At 43.1% G+C, this 14995-nt stretch overlaps 1 protein-coding gene across 1 annotated transcript in view; it reads right to left on the bottom strand.

Moving 5' to 3' along the window:
• The window catches only part of Nr3c1 (nuclear receptor subfamily 3 group C member 1), a 123542-nt gene extending 115083 nt beyond the window's left edge, over positions 1 to 8459 (bottom strand). The window contains exon 1 of the mRNA XM_060377345.1: positions 8047 to 8459. The gene's annotated coding sequence lies outside the window, so the exon portion shown is untranslated. The remainder of the gene's footprint in view (positions 1 to 8046) is intronic.
• Between the last annotated feature and the right edge of the window lie 6536 nt (positions 8460 to 14995).

The following is a 14995-nucleotide window of genomic DNA, read 5'->3' as shown; positions in this document are numbered from 1 at the left end:
CATGGCAAGTTCACCAGTGACAAATGTCACCTTATAAAGACGCTGCAGGCTGGTCCTCCCCTAAAGATGCTATCTCATGAACTTTAGGAGGACATTCCACACAAGAAAAGACAAAAGGGCCCTTGTGGCCACATCAAGCTGCAGCTCACATCTCCAGAGCAGAGTTTCCAACACTGAGTCACATCCCTTTTAAATATGGTTCAATAAATGGGACTTAATAAAACTGAAAAGCTTCTGTAAAGCAAAGGATACTGTCATTAGAACAAAACGACTACCTACAGATTGGGAAAGGATCTTCACCAAACCTACATCTGACAGAGGGCTAAAATCCAGAATATATAAAGAACTCAAAAAGCTAAACAGCAATAAACCAAGTAATCCAGTTAAAAAATGGGGTACAGAGATAAACAGAGAATTCTCAGTAGAAGAATATCAAATGGCAGAGACACTTAAAGAAATGTTCAATGTCCTTAGTTATCAGGGAAATGCAAATCAAAATGACCCTGAGACTTCACCTTACACCCATCAGAATGGCTAAGATCAAAAACTCAAGTGACAACACATGCTAGAGAGGATGTGGAGAAAGGGGAACCCTTCTCCATTGCTGGTGGGAATATAAACTTGTACAACCACTTTGGAAATCAATCTGGTACTTTCTTAGAAAATCAGTAATAGTGCTATCTCAAGATCCAGCTATACCACTCCTAGGCATATATCCAAAAGATGCTTAAGTATATAGCAAGGACATTTGCTCAACCATGTTCATAGCAGCTTTATTTGTAATAGCCAGAATCTGGAAACAACCCAGATGTCCCTCAACACAGGAATGGACACAGAAATTGTTGTACATTTACACGATGAAATACCACTCAGCAATTAAAAACAATAAAACCATGAACATTGCAGGCAAATGGTGGGAACTAGAAAAAGAAAATCCCGAATGAGGTATCCTAGAAGTAGAAAGACACACATTGTATATACTCATGTAGGATAATAATGTAGGATAAAATCTGTATACCTAAAGAAGCTAAGGAAGGAGGTCCCTGGGTAAGATGCTCAATCCTCATTCAGAAAGGCAAACAGGATAGACCTCAGAAGAGGGAGAAAACAGGAAACAGGACAGGAGCCTACCACAGAGGGCCTCTGAAAGACTCTACCCAACAGGGTATTAAAGCAGATGCTAGGGATCTGGAGATTGGGCTCAGAGGTTAAGGGCACTGACTGCTCCTCCAGAGGTTCCGAGTTCAATTCCCAGCAACCACATGGTGGCTTATAGCCATCTATAATGGGATCTGGTGCCCTTTCTGGCCTGCAGGCATACATGCAGACAGATCATTGCATACATAAAGCAGATGCTGAGACTCATAGCCAAATTTTGGGTAGAGAACAGGGAATCTTATGAAAGAAGGGTAGATAGAAAGACATGGGGCGGGGGCACAGGAGCTCCACAGGAAAGCAACAGAGCCAAAAATATCTGGGCCAGCGGTGTTTTCTGAGACTGATACTCCAACCAAGAACCATTTGTGGAGATAACCTAGAACCGGTGCTCAGATGTAGCTCATGGTGGCTCAGTGTCCAAGTGGGTTCCCTAGTGAGGGGAATAGGGGCTATCTCTGGCATGAACTTAGTGGCCGGTTCTTTGATCACCTACCCTGAGGGCGTACAGCCTTATCATACCACAGAGGAAGACATGAAGCCAGTCCTGATGAGACCTGATAGGGTAGGGTCAGAGGGAAGGGGAGGAGAACCTCCCCTGTCAGTGGAGGGGTATGGGAGGAGAGGGAGGAAGGGCGGGATTGGGAGGGGCTGAGGGAGGGGGCTATAGCTGGGATGCAAAGTGAATAAACTGTTATAAATAATAAGTAAATTAAAAAGATATGAAAAAATAAAAGGTTTACTGCCTGCTCTGGGGTAGAACTGAAAAGGTGCTCTGATCCCAGGGCGCTTCTTGGTTGGCTTCTGTTTGTCTTTCAGCTTCACTGTGCAGCCTCCCTTGGCTTACTGTGCTCTCTCTCACCCAGGAGTTGGCAAACTACAGCCAAGTTTTTTATGTTAAGTTTTATTAGACACAGCACACCCGTATGTTTACGTATCTCAGGTGGCTGCTTTCACACTGCAATGGCAGAGCCAGGCCATACAGACAGAAACCATATGGTCCACAATTTGAGCACATGGTAACATTTAACAAAACCTGGGAAATGAGGTCTGGTTTAAGGTCCAAGAAGAAGGAATGACTTTGGTCATCAGCTAAGAATTTTTGCTATAAAATAAAAGCTATGTGTGTATGGGGGGGGCACTGAAACCCTCAATTCCTTACCCATCCTGACTATCATACGCCTGTCCCCACAAAAAATCCTTGGAACACACGCCTGTGGGGCTTATTTGGGGCACATATTTTGCCAATCACTGACTTCACTGCTTTGATTTGGGATTTTGGCTAAGGTGACTTTTGTCTGTTTGATTGCTCTTCCACCTGCATGCTGCACACACTGTCCTGCCACAGTGCTTGAAGAACATGCAGTGGAAAGCTGGTGACTCCCAAACATTAGATGCTGCATCCCAGTCCACCTTCTGAACCATAAGCGGTGGTGATAATGGCAGCTGACTTATGTCCTATCTAATGCTCTCTGAGGAGTAAAGCACTTGTTATCTACATTACAGATGAAAAAACTAAGGAAAAGAGAAGTGGTGCAATTTGTCCACGATGTTTAGTAATGAATCATGAGTGACTGATCGAGGATTAAACACTGGCTCCAACAGCTGAGCACCAAATGATTTTACCTTAGTAATATGCCTGCATCATCTGGTTAAACTAATGCCTCGTTTCGGGGTAGAAGTTTATACTTTAGTAAATAGGTGAGCTAGTCCTCATTTTTCCAGACAAGTAAGCGGAGGCATGAAAAGTTAGACAGTTTGCCAGTGTTCTGGAAACAGTTGTAAGGCAGAAGACTTATCAGAGATTGTTTCTCCGCTCTCCCTATTGCAAGCAGGAGGTGAAGCGGAACCGCATGCAATGGAGCACCCACGATTCTGGACTCTACCGAGTGTTAAGTCAGAACACGCGGTCAGGGATGTCCCAGGCTGCATATGGATCACATCTGTCCAATCACATATAAACATTCCCTAAGGAAGAGATTCTACGGAGAATATGTCTCAAGGAAGAAGAGGAAGTGCAATAATAATAAACACTGGAGAAAAATCTCACTACTAACCAAAGGCCAGCTAAGTCTGATCCTTAAGTGGAACACTCACCTCAAAAATCATGATCTAGAAATGCTCACAGAAAAAATAGTAAGTATGTGTATTTGTGTGTATGTACCTATGTATACATGTACAAAACGAAGTCAACTTTCTTGAAGGTATGTCTGCAAGTTTTACACTTTTATATTAGATTATATTTTCTGTACTGTGTTAATTTATACAGAAAACACAGAATTTTAACTATTTTGGGGAAGATGATGATGGATTGGTATTTTCCTCTACATTTTTCATTCCTTTGTTTTTTTTAAACGGTCTCCAATGTCATTTTAGCTCTCACCTTCTCTATCTTCTTTTCTTCTTTCTTTTTGCTCCTTTCTTTCTCCTCCCTTCCTTTTTCCTTTCCTTCCCTTCCCTTCTCTCTCTGACAAGGTCTCACTTTGTTGCCCAGGCTACTTTTGCAATTCCAAACTCAAGCAATCCTTTTTCTCAAGAATATATTACTTCTCTGAGAAGAAAAATGTCATGATGCATGTCGCTGTAGCCTAATCTTTCCACATCCATAGGTTGTAGCCTTAACTCACTATGGGCTAGTAGAAGATTAGGCCTTTGGGAAATGATTAGTAGGAGGGTGGAACTTTCACAAGTGAGATTTGTATCATTACCCCAGAGAGTTCCTTCACCCCTCTGTCATGTGAAGACGCTTGGCAGAAACTTGGCTATGACCAAAAAGTGGCCATCAGAAGACTAAGAATCTTTTAGCATCTTTGTCCTTGTCTTTCCATCTCTATAACTATGAGCAATACATTGTTCCTTGGTCTGGTCTGGATCATAATGGCAGGCAGCATAGAGTTAGACACATGTTTTTTAGGGAAAGATGTTGGTACACCCCACTTTTGGGTCTGCATTCTCAGTAAGGGCCCACTCTGGTTGCTGAACCTTTATCTGCAACTACTTAAAAGATGTCTCTACTTTTGACATAATTAAAATTTTATTACATTTATTTATCATTTATTATTTTGTGTGTATGTGTGTGTGTGTGTGTTAAGATCAGAGAACAACTCATGGGAGTTAGTTCTCTCTGTCTACCATGTAGATACTGGGAATTCAAACTCAGGCCATCAGGCTTGGTGAGGCCATCTTTACCTGCTGAATCACCTCGCTGGCCTTGAATTTATAACACAACTTAGCCATTCCCAGTTAGTCGTCACTACCAGATGTCTCTGCCATGACTCATCTATCAGCTTGCTTTCCCAAAGATGTGGGGAGGGGTCCTGGTTAGTATTAATTGTCAACCTGATAGGAACTGGATCATCTGGGAGAGGGGTTACTGGGTGTGCCTGTGGGGATTATCTTGAGTCTATCAATAGACATGAGAAGACCCATCTTAATTGTGGGTAAGACCATTCCCTGAATAGGGGATCTTGGGTGCTATAAGTTAAAAAATAAGAACTGAGCAGCTGTATACATTAGCCATTGCTCTGAGTTCTTGAGCATGCCTGTGGCTGCCTGTGAGTCAAAACAAGTCCTTTCTCCTTCAAGTTGCTTTTGTCACAGCAGTTGGAAAAGAAAACAAGACACAAAGAAAGAGGAGGACATTTGATCTCATTGTGGTTTTATAAGGTGTACTGTTCTGTTGCTTCAGGAGAGAAGAGAGAGGAAGACATGGTTAGAATGAGAGAGTCGGGACCAGTTAGGAACTATGGCTCAAAGGTTTCTAGGGAAAAAAATAAGGTTAAATCTGCCTGGTGCTATTATTTGTGTCTGCTTTCCAACAGGGCTTAGGGCCCCCCTGGAGAAAGACTGAAATCCTCCTCACCGACACATTGCAAATCATTATAGGAAAAAACTGGGGTGCTCCCAAATGGAGGCCTGATGGAAAGGAGCACACCGTGGAGAAGATATAAATTGGCAGTGCAGGTCCAGTAAGACAGGCTGATGTCAGCAGAGAACAGGCTGGTGGTCTCCAGGCTGAGACTCCAGCTTGTCTGGATCCAGCCATCCTGGTAGCCTCTGAGTAAGGGCTGACTCTGCAGCTTGGAGAAAGAGCACGCTGCGTACGATCTGAAAGAATGGTAGGTTAAAGGACGTAGTAACGCTTGGGGTTCACGCGGCTTCTCTGCGGAGTGCTCGAGAGTGGCTTCCAGGAATGACACTCAGCTCTGAGGATTAGCTGAGGTGGGAATGGTAGCAGCAAAGACCAGTAGAGAATAGTAGAAAGGCTAGAGTCTGGTCATAGTCCTCGAGTAGGGGTGGGAATGTTTAAGGCAGGACTTCTGTGAGCCACCAGGCAACCTGAGACTGAGCACACTCGCCTCCTGAAGCAGCTGTGCTCACTCTCACGCTGCTGAGCGAGGGGGTGACGAGAGGCTCTAACACTCTAACTCTCTCATTCAGCAGGCATTCTGAATTTCCCAGCTCAGGGCCTGCGGGACTTCCTGGTAGCGGTGACTGTGGTGGCAACAGAAATGGTGACACACACGGAGTCCCGAGCACCATCTCAGTGGAAGCACGTGAGCCTGGGGCCTGCGGATCCCTGCCGCGGTGAGGTCACTGAGCGGACTTTATTTCCAGCCGCATGTTATAGCACCCCTGGGCATTTCCAGAAATACTTAAGGGAAAAGAATTCATTAAAGGTTGAGGTGAAGCAGGGCACACATAGCTGTCAAAGTGTGAGGTGCTTGGGAAGAGATTATTTAAACAACCCTGGTCAGAGGTTATTAAAAGCGCATGATGCTCCGTGGGTTCAATGCTCTACATTAAGTGACTTCACTTCTGTAGCCACTGACTATAGAAATTCCAAGCGTCGGCCCTGAAAGGACTTCATTTTTCATAGAGCCAAGAAATACCACAACTAGCGCTCGCCGTGTTTGGAGGCACCTGCTCGGGGGACCCTCTCCATCTGCCCTCATTTGACTACAGCCTCTATCATGCATATTTCGTCTTTCCTTTCTCCCTTGTGAGCTAGAATGGCAGATGTGAGACACACACATTCACGAAGGACGACAAATGACTGACAGGAGCTGTACTCAGTTTCTATTGGAGGAAGAGGTCTTGGGTTCACTATGCCTTAGCAGAAAGGCTAATTGTGAAAGGCCACTGAGGGGAGGCAGGGGAACTTCTCGGAATCTGTTAATAATATATCTCAAAGGCAGCACAAATGACTCATGCCATTATTAATAATCCTCAAGCCATTCCGGCTCAAGATCACAGCTCCATTCAATCCATCCTTTGGAGGGAGACAGAGGAAACCACCACCACAGACATAGCAAACACAGGGAGGATGGGGGAGCCTCATGTGTGTATCTCTCAGGCAGGAACTGGTGAACCAGCAGAAGATAGAAATGTCGTGTACCTCGTGTGGGCTGAATAAAGCCATGCCCAAGAAAGACAAGGGCCTTTACCTGTAACACACCAGGACTGGTGTCCTAAGAGAATACATACCCGATTGTGGACTTAAAGATCAGCTAAGTGATCTGACTGGAGAGTCTGTCCCCCCTCCCCCCCTTTACCCCCAGTTCAGTCCTCTGGCCATCTGTTTACACTCTCTCCATCACTGGATGCCTTCTGTTTGATAGAGATGCTTGGGGAAGCCAATGAGATTCACAGAACCATGTAAAGCAATTTTTAAAAATTTAGATATCAAGGGGATTTACAAAAACTGGTCCAAGCATACTCTACAGAATCTCATATTGTTAAGATTTTTAATAAGTTATTCATTAGTTGGTGCGATGGAGAGGGAAAGTCTTATTTACAATGGGCCTAAGGAAGAGGAATAAATTACTGTAAGTTATAAAAGGGGGAATCGATAAAATCCCAGTTAAATGCTCTTTCTAGGAGCTAATTCAACTATCTGAACACATTTTAGAGTATACATGCTTTGAAGAGTATTTGATTGCTTTTCAACCCTATATTAAACAGTCCAGAGCTAGGAAGCTCCATCTCAGGCATCAGGAAGATGGTCTGAACTGACATGAAAAGCAAAAAGTTTATTACTTTGGAATCATAGTTCACCATATATGAATAATCATTTTCTTTTTCCCATTTTAAGTGCCATAAAGTGAGGAAGGGACAACAGAAACAAACTTGGAACAAGCTGGGACAAAACGAATCGGTCCCCTCCATCTCTCCTACAGATGAGCCACAGCACTCCCCAGCTAGGCCGCTCTTCTGCTTGCATGCTTACCTGGATATAGCAAGCCTTGCCTCTAGCCAGAGGTTCTATGAGACCCTAAGAGGCACTGGACAGAAAGCCATCAGTGATACCCCACTTCACCTGGCACCAAAGCCAGGGCTGTCCTCCCCCCAGCTGTCTCTTGGCCCCAGTGTCTTATCTCTGTCCTCTTCTCGGCTTTAGTGCCTGCACTGCTGTTCCTCAAACTTTCTCTGCCCCTGCCCATCTTACGGCCTTGCACTTGATGTTCTTTGGGGATCCCTAGACAAGCACATGGTCTGCTCCTTTATTCAGAGCTCTGCGCGATAGTGCCTCCCCACAAAAGCCACCCCATCCCTCTCTAGCCCTTCGTTATGTCTTATTCTTTCCATCTAACATGTCACACACACACTAATGTCTCATCAGTCCTTATTTCATTTTCTGTTTTCACTGCCACTGTAGCACTCAGTACATACTTGCTGAATAAATGAAACTAAGATATTCAGAGCAACACATTTCTTTTTAGATAAGCCCACAGAAAAAACGCCTTCTTCATTTTTCAGTTTAAACTGTTCAGTGTGCATCAAAAACCTTGTGATAATTTTTTAGATACTCTGACCTCTGTGTGACCTTCATCTAACTTCATTAGAACGCACAGTACCCAGTTGTAGAATGGGAATCAACGTGCCACTTACCTTCCTCCCAGACACTTTAACGAAGCAGGCTCTGAAATGTCTTCCTTGCCAGGAAGACTGCAGATGATCAGTCTGCAATGGGAACCCCAGGACGGTGGGAGCTGGGCTGTTCTTCTCTCCATTCTTGCAAAGGGTAGGTGCTCATGCACACTTTATCAGGGTTCATATCTGTGGGACCCACAGTGCACCTGTCTCTGCACCAGTTGTCACGGAAGCCAGCCCCTCCACGGGGCTAACCGCTCTCAGGGCGAAGAACCAAATCTGGCTTCGATGTGACGCAGGCTGCTTTTTCTAGAAGAAGCTAAACTCGCTCCACGTTTGATGAGCAAGCTCCCACTGGCATCGTCTTTCCTTTGAGTACAAAGCAGGGAATTTCACACAAGAGAACATTTCAGACCAGAGGATTCTCTCTTGGTTCTAACTTTTTTTTCAGAGACCCTGACTAATATAGTGCTCTCCTCCTTGGGGTGGATTTCCTGGTTCTGCTTAGAGAGACTGAATCAGCAGATGCTCCCCGAGTCAGAGCCGAATAGAAACCATCACAACAGGACTGGAGCAGGGCGCTGTATCATGCTTAAGAAGGATCGGTAGAGCTGATAAGCACAGATGCCCACCCACCTCCTTTTGTTTTTCTCTTCTTAGTCATCTCTTTCACCCCTCCTCACACCCCAGTGCTCCTCTCATAGACTTTTACAGTCTTACTGGTACTGAGAATAGTGCTAACCCTTCAAGTCCAACCATTTGGTATCAGAGCATCTGTTTTCTCTTTCGCTCTACCGTTTAGAGAAGCATGCTGTAATTTCCTCAGCAGAAGTGAAAGTGGTCAGCGCCTACCCATGGGTCTGTGCAAGCCCTAAAAAGAGCAAGAAGGAACCAGAAAGGAGAGAGAGCGGGACTTGAGAAAGGAGTTAGAGCAAACCTTACAGCTCTGTGCAGTTGGTGGAAGGAAATGAAAATGGTTTCAGACAATTTTTATCATTGATTATAATTCTCTGCCATCAAGAAGATGCCAGTAAAATTTTTGTTTTGATTTTATACATTCCTTTAACTGGTACTTCCTCATTTGCCTGAAGAGAATTTTCACAAGGGTGAACAATTTAATTTGCTTATTTGAAAATGAGCAAAATATTAGTGTGCCCTTTGTTGCCTCTTACATAAGGCCCAAGTTAGTTCAGGACCCTAATTACCATTTAGGTTGTAAACAGGTGTGTCGTTTTAAGCACATCTGTAACAGTTGAGCACTGAGAGATGCATGACACCGCCAATGTGGTAAGGGTGACAGTGGTCCCCAGAAGAGCCACACAAACAGGGATGTGCACTGGCTTGAGCACCCAGAGCTGACCCAGTGCTCAGGACTTCATGGTCCCATCAAGAAGGGTCTCACCCAGTCTCTTCAACTACACTAAATTTGACATTCAGTAAGATCCTTCAAATAGACTGGTTTCCAGATCATTCTCCAGGCTGATTAAATGGCTGAGTTGTTAAAACACACACACCAGTGATTTACATTAAACATCTGTACATAAACTTTTTGCTGCAGTGGCTGGTGGACACAAAGTAACTGCCGTGTCAAATTGTTTCCATGATAGCACCTATCATTTTCTGGTACCTGTGTAACTGTTTGAAACAAAAAGTTACCAGGATCAAGGGGTAATTGTTGCTTAGGAAGTGGAGACTGTTTACGACTTAGTAAGAATAGAAGATTCGGATTTAAAAAAAAAAAACAGATGTTCTGTTTGCTGACAGAATACTAGCAAACTCCTTGTCCATATCATGTGGCTCTGCTGGACTGAATGTCTTTAGACTTTAATGTCCATATAAGTTCTGGGTTGGTTGCTGGAAACTGTAAGTTTCTAGCAGTGGTCATTTTGGTTTTCTTGGCTTGGTAGGTAGGAAGATTAGAGGCCTACTGACAGGTTCTCTCCAGTGGCTACAGAGTATCTACGTGATCTTAATTTTCTTTCCTATTAGGGCAGTATATGTAAGGTGTATATTAATTCTGCCTCGGGCTTTATTTTCTTACCAGTATTTCTCCTTTGCTTTTTGTTCTTTTCAATTGTTTTATTTTCTGTTTTCTTATGTGTGTTCTTAAGTGCTGCTGCAGAAGGAGACACAACTAGTCTTAAAGTAATAAAGGTCTAAATGCATAACAGTGGGTTAAACTCTCTTCCTTCTATAGAACAATCCATTTAGATGGTGTCCTCCCTCTTTGTGCTCTAAAGCAGCTTAATTCTTCCCTGAATTTGTGTTTATTAAACTTGAGTTTTCTTCGTAGTCTTGCATTATGTGTTTTCTTGTTTAAATTCTTCTCCTCAAAAAGAATTCATGTGAACTCTGACCTTAGCTTCTATTAGTCATCATCACAGGGATGATCACCACAGCCTTGGTCTTGATGAATCTCTTTTCTTGACAGTTCCAGGAGGCCTGATTAATCGCTTCAGATTCATCATGTCCTTCCACTCTGCCTTGTGACTGTGTCCTTGCATTTATTTTTCACTGTCTTACCCATCATAATTATTTATTGTTTGGCCATTTCCTATCTTTTCTCATTCTTCCTCTTGCTTGCTTGTCCCTCCCCCCACCTCCCCTCTAGACTCTGCCCATCTTTGTCCCCCTCGTATTTATCTGTCAGTCCTCCCAATCTCCCTCATCATCTATGTTTCTCTAGAAGTTTAAAAGCAACAACAAGGCTTGCATATGAGCTGTTAGAAGCTCTGTGAAGTTCTGGAAACTATTGCTAAGGAAGAAGAAATAATTGAAACAAAAACCCACCTGTGACTGTAGCTGTTAACTCAGTCTGGGCTGCGCACACTCCTGTCAAGAGGGCAGATTGGACTCTGCAAATCAGAACTGCAAAAATCTTAGATTGACAAGCTGGCTGTAAATACAGCTGGTCTGGGGTAGGTAAAGGTAGAGAAATGTGTAATGAACATTGCTGGCTCATTTAAATATCAGACAGGATGAAGATGACCAGACTCACTTTAGAACCAAACCTGTGGTAATAGTTCCCTGTATTTATAGTTTTTCATCGCTCTACTCGTATTCTTTCTTGAATCCACTAAAAACTGGCCTTCTGGGGCCAGACATGGTGGTGTACATCCTTAATCCTAGAACTCAGGGGAAGAGGCCCATTGATTTCTGTGAATTTGGAGCCAGTCTGGTTTATATAACGTGCTAGGCCAGCCAGAGCTACATAGTAAGATCTTGCCCACAAACAAACAAACAAACAAACAAACAAACAAACAAACACAGTCATTGCTCTTCTCTATCCTCAACTCAAGCTGGTTTTGGCAGAACCTTCATTAGATAGGTTGACACCGTGGCTTATTTACCCACCAGGCAGCTCATGCCAGCCTGCTCATCACACATAGCGATCATTGCTGATTTACTCCCTCAGAACACTGCTTCCCCTAGCTTCTCTTATACTGCATGCCTTTCCCCTATCTCTTGCCTCACAGATCAGACTTCTTTATGCAACAGATTCACAGGAAGGGTTTGTTCAAACGCACACTGTAGGGCTCGTTCCTGGGACCTCTGCATCAGTATGGCTGGAGTATGGTTATCAGTGAGGCCAGATAACTTGCATTTTTCAGTTTCCTGGAGATGCAGCTCTGATGGTCCAGAACTGTTGTGTTCAGAATCACAGAACTAGCTACTGATCTGTAGGTCCTCATCTCTCCCAACTCACAATGTGGGAACCCCTTACAGCCAATCCTTAAGGCACATCATCATTTCCTTAAACACCCTAAATTTAGGCTTTAGATAAAATTTCTACACTAAAATCTGATATGTGTATGAGTAACCCGAATGTCACTTCGGAACTTTAAACTCATATGCCCAGCTGCGTACTCTTCATATCCAGGACAGGTGATCAGCAGACATCTCAGACCGAATAGCTCACTCATCTCTGCTTCTAACAAACATAGAATCCTGTGTCTCATGCATCCTTCTCCATTTCACTTCACAGAAGTATGATGCTGTAGCCTTGTTTAGACCCAAAATCTTAGAATTACCCTGATTCCTCTTGTTTGCTCATATCTCATACCCCATCTAGTAGTGTTGCTTCCAACTTCAAGATAGCATGAAGGACTTCCACCTATTCCCTTCATTAAAATTATCAGGACCAATCATGACCATCTCTTTCCTAGGCCACCAACACTGGATTGTCAGCCACGCTCCTGCCCTCACCCTTGAAAGTGTCCTGTGCCACCACACAGTCAGTGGGATGACCTGAAAATTCACTCCAGGGGTGCACCTCCCAGTTAAAGCCCAGTGCTCACCTCCGCCCATCCTGCCCTGCAGGGTTTGGACACCCTCCTCCTCTGAGACTCCCCTCCATCTGTATCTGTCCCTTTTCTGTCCCCAGGCACAGTCCTCCTCCCCACACAATCTCTCAGCCATCTTTGTATCCCTCACTCTCGCCTCCAAGTCTTTGCTCAAGGCCTGTGTCATCAAAGAGATTGACCTGCTTAGACGCCTGTCCCCACTGACAAGGTTCCTCTTCTAGCCCTCTACCCCTTATTTTGTTTTTCTCCATAGAAATGACCACTCCCTGAAGGGTTAATACTTTATCAAAGTTATTTTACTTACGGTGGTCTCTCTACCTTCCATACCTGTTAGAGCCCAAGCTCTCAATGGCAGGCTCTTTTGTCTGTGTTTGTTAGTACAACACCCAAAACAGTTCTGGTGTGTGGGCTGCTCCATAAGTGTGATTGAAAGAATGGATAGGCCCACTTACTCGGGCCTCGAATGTCGCTTATTGGCACGAATAATAAGCAGGTAAGCTGATAAAACTGAGTGTCATCCAGGATAAAAGAGCAGAATGAAGCCTGGAGCCAATTGACAAAGCAAAATAGAAAATAAAACAATAAGCAGTAAATTAGGGAAAAGGAGCATTTTACTTATTATAGGATCATATGGAATCAACAGGATTAAACAAAACAAAGCAAAACACCCAAACTGAAGCCCAGGCTGGGCCCTAGAAGAATGATGGGCATATCAAACCATGCAAAGCAGACCTTTGCTGTGTTCACGGGAATTGGCAGCAGCATTGTGTTTTCCAGAGTCAGAAAATTTCCCCTTTTATGTGAGATAACTCATACTTGCTTTACTTCTCAAACACAGCCTTAAATCACCCAGAGAAGAAAATGGCTGACTGTGCAGGTCTGCCATTTCCTTTGACTCTATGGCCCCAGGCAAGCCAGGAAAATCCTACCAAAATGCCACCTGTGCTGAGGTTGCCAGCCTTTTCTGAAGTTACTCTAACTTCCTTTGGGATATGTTTTTCTTTTATAAGTTGCTAACTCTCCTGTTTTATTTCAATAGAAAGTAACTGCTGGCTCTTGTGCTGATTGAAAGTGTATGCCCTGTAGGTTAGACTCTGTTACAGCACAAAACAAAAACGAGCAAACGAACCAACACTTGCACAGGTAAGATTTTCTAGTTTCAATAAAGGCCAGTTTTCCCTGAACATACAATTTATGTTGGATTCAAAGACATATGACTCAAATAGCAAGTTTTTGGTGAAATAAAGAGTTGCAGCAGGAGAGCAGGTAGGTTAGACAGTGCATAGGGGACGGGGATGGGATCCTGTCTGGTACAAATCTGCTGTGTGAGTATGAGGTAAATGATACATTGTCTCTAGCCCACTGCTTTGTAAAATGGAATCTTCAGGTAAGAGAGAATTCTGTTTTTCACTCCCAGGGTTTGTATGGTTGAGATAGATTTATCCTAAAGTCTTAGAGTCTGGTGATCTCTGTCACTCCTCCCCGCCCCATTCTACCTTCTTTCTGACCATCCACTTAGAAAGAATTTGTTTTTGCAATTAGTATTTAGTTAGGATACAAAATAATGACTTTGGTGGCAGCTCTATCCCTTCCACAGTGCTCCTCTCTGTCTCCTCCTGACCTCTCGCTGGTAGTTTCTTTCCTCTTAAAAAGGTGTGTGGGTACAGATAAATATACATATATCACATATCTCTTAATGGATATATGTGTGCACATATAAAAACATGCAACAGTTTTCTCTGTTACTTTTGGTGTTTATCTTTTTTTCCTTCATATAGTTCCCCTTATGCCTTCGTGCCATTCTGTATACTTGTGTTTACATCTGCATATGAAAGGAAACATGAAGTATTTGACCTTTTGAATGTAGCCTTTTTCTTACAATACAACCTCTGGTTCTAACCATCTTCCTGTAATGTCATAGTTTCATCTTTGTTATGGCTAAATAAAACTCCATTGTGAATGTGTGGCATTTTTTTTTTATCTATTCCTCTGTTAATGGGCATCTAAGCTATTCCCTTCCATCTATTTCAAAATCCTATTTTGTGTTACTTCTTTCTTATTTCTTCTTTCCTTTTATTTTAGCCATGCATTTGCCCATATCTTTCTCTTTCTTCTTCTCCTTTCTCTCTCTTTTAAAATTTTGTTCTTTTCTTTTCTCATTTTAAGTTTTATTTTCTTTCAAGCTGTCTTTACTCTCAAGTTCTTCCATTCAGCAGTAAGTCACTTGACATTTCAACAGGCAGCAGTTTTATGGGCTGGCATTAACACCCATTCTGACGAGCCGGGCATTGAGGCATTGCAATCTGATGTGAGCGCTGATAAAGTGGCTTTTAGGCCTTGCATGGAAAGTAGCCAAATCAGCACATGGCTATTACTTAATGATGCCCATAGTCAAACAGGAAGCTTTCTGCAGATTGCCTCAGGCATTCCTTGCCTTCTTATTGGCATGAAATGAATTTGTGAAACTAGCTCTTGACATACTAATTCTTTCTCAATTATTAGAGTATCATAGCTATCTCTCTAAATTGGGAAAATATTAATAAGATGAAAAAGAAAAACAATATTTCATAACTTGAGAAAACCATTGCAGATGATATATATATATATACACATATATGCTTTAATAGAAAATGAACAAAATGCGCATAGACAATTCATAACAA

This window comes from Meriones unguiculatus, chromosome 2, assembly GCF_030254825.1.
Source record: "Meriones unguiculatus strain TT.TT164.6M chromosome 2, Bangor_MerUng_6.1, whole genome shotgun sequence".
In the NCBI taxonomy this organism is placed as follows: domain Eukaryota; kingdom Metazoa; phylum Chordata; class Mammalia; order Rodentia; family Muridae; genus Meriones; species Meriones unguiculatus.
Note: the sequence above shows the minus strand (reverse complement) of the source record. Positions and strands in the feature narration are given on the sequence as shown.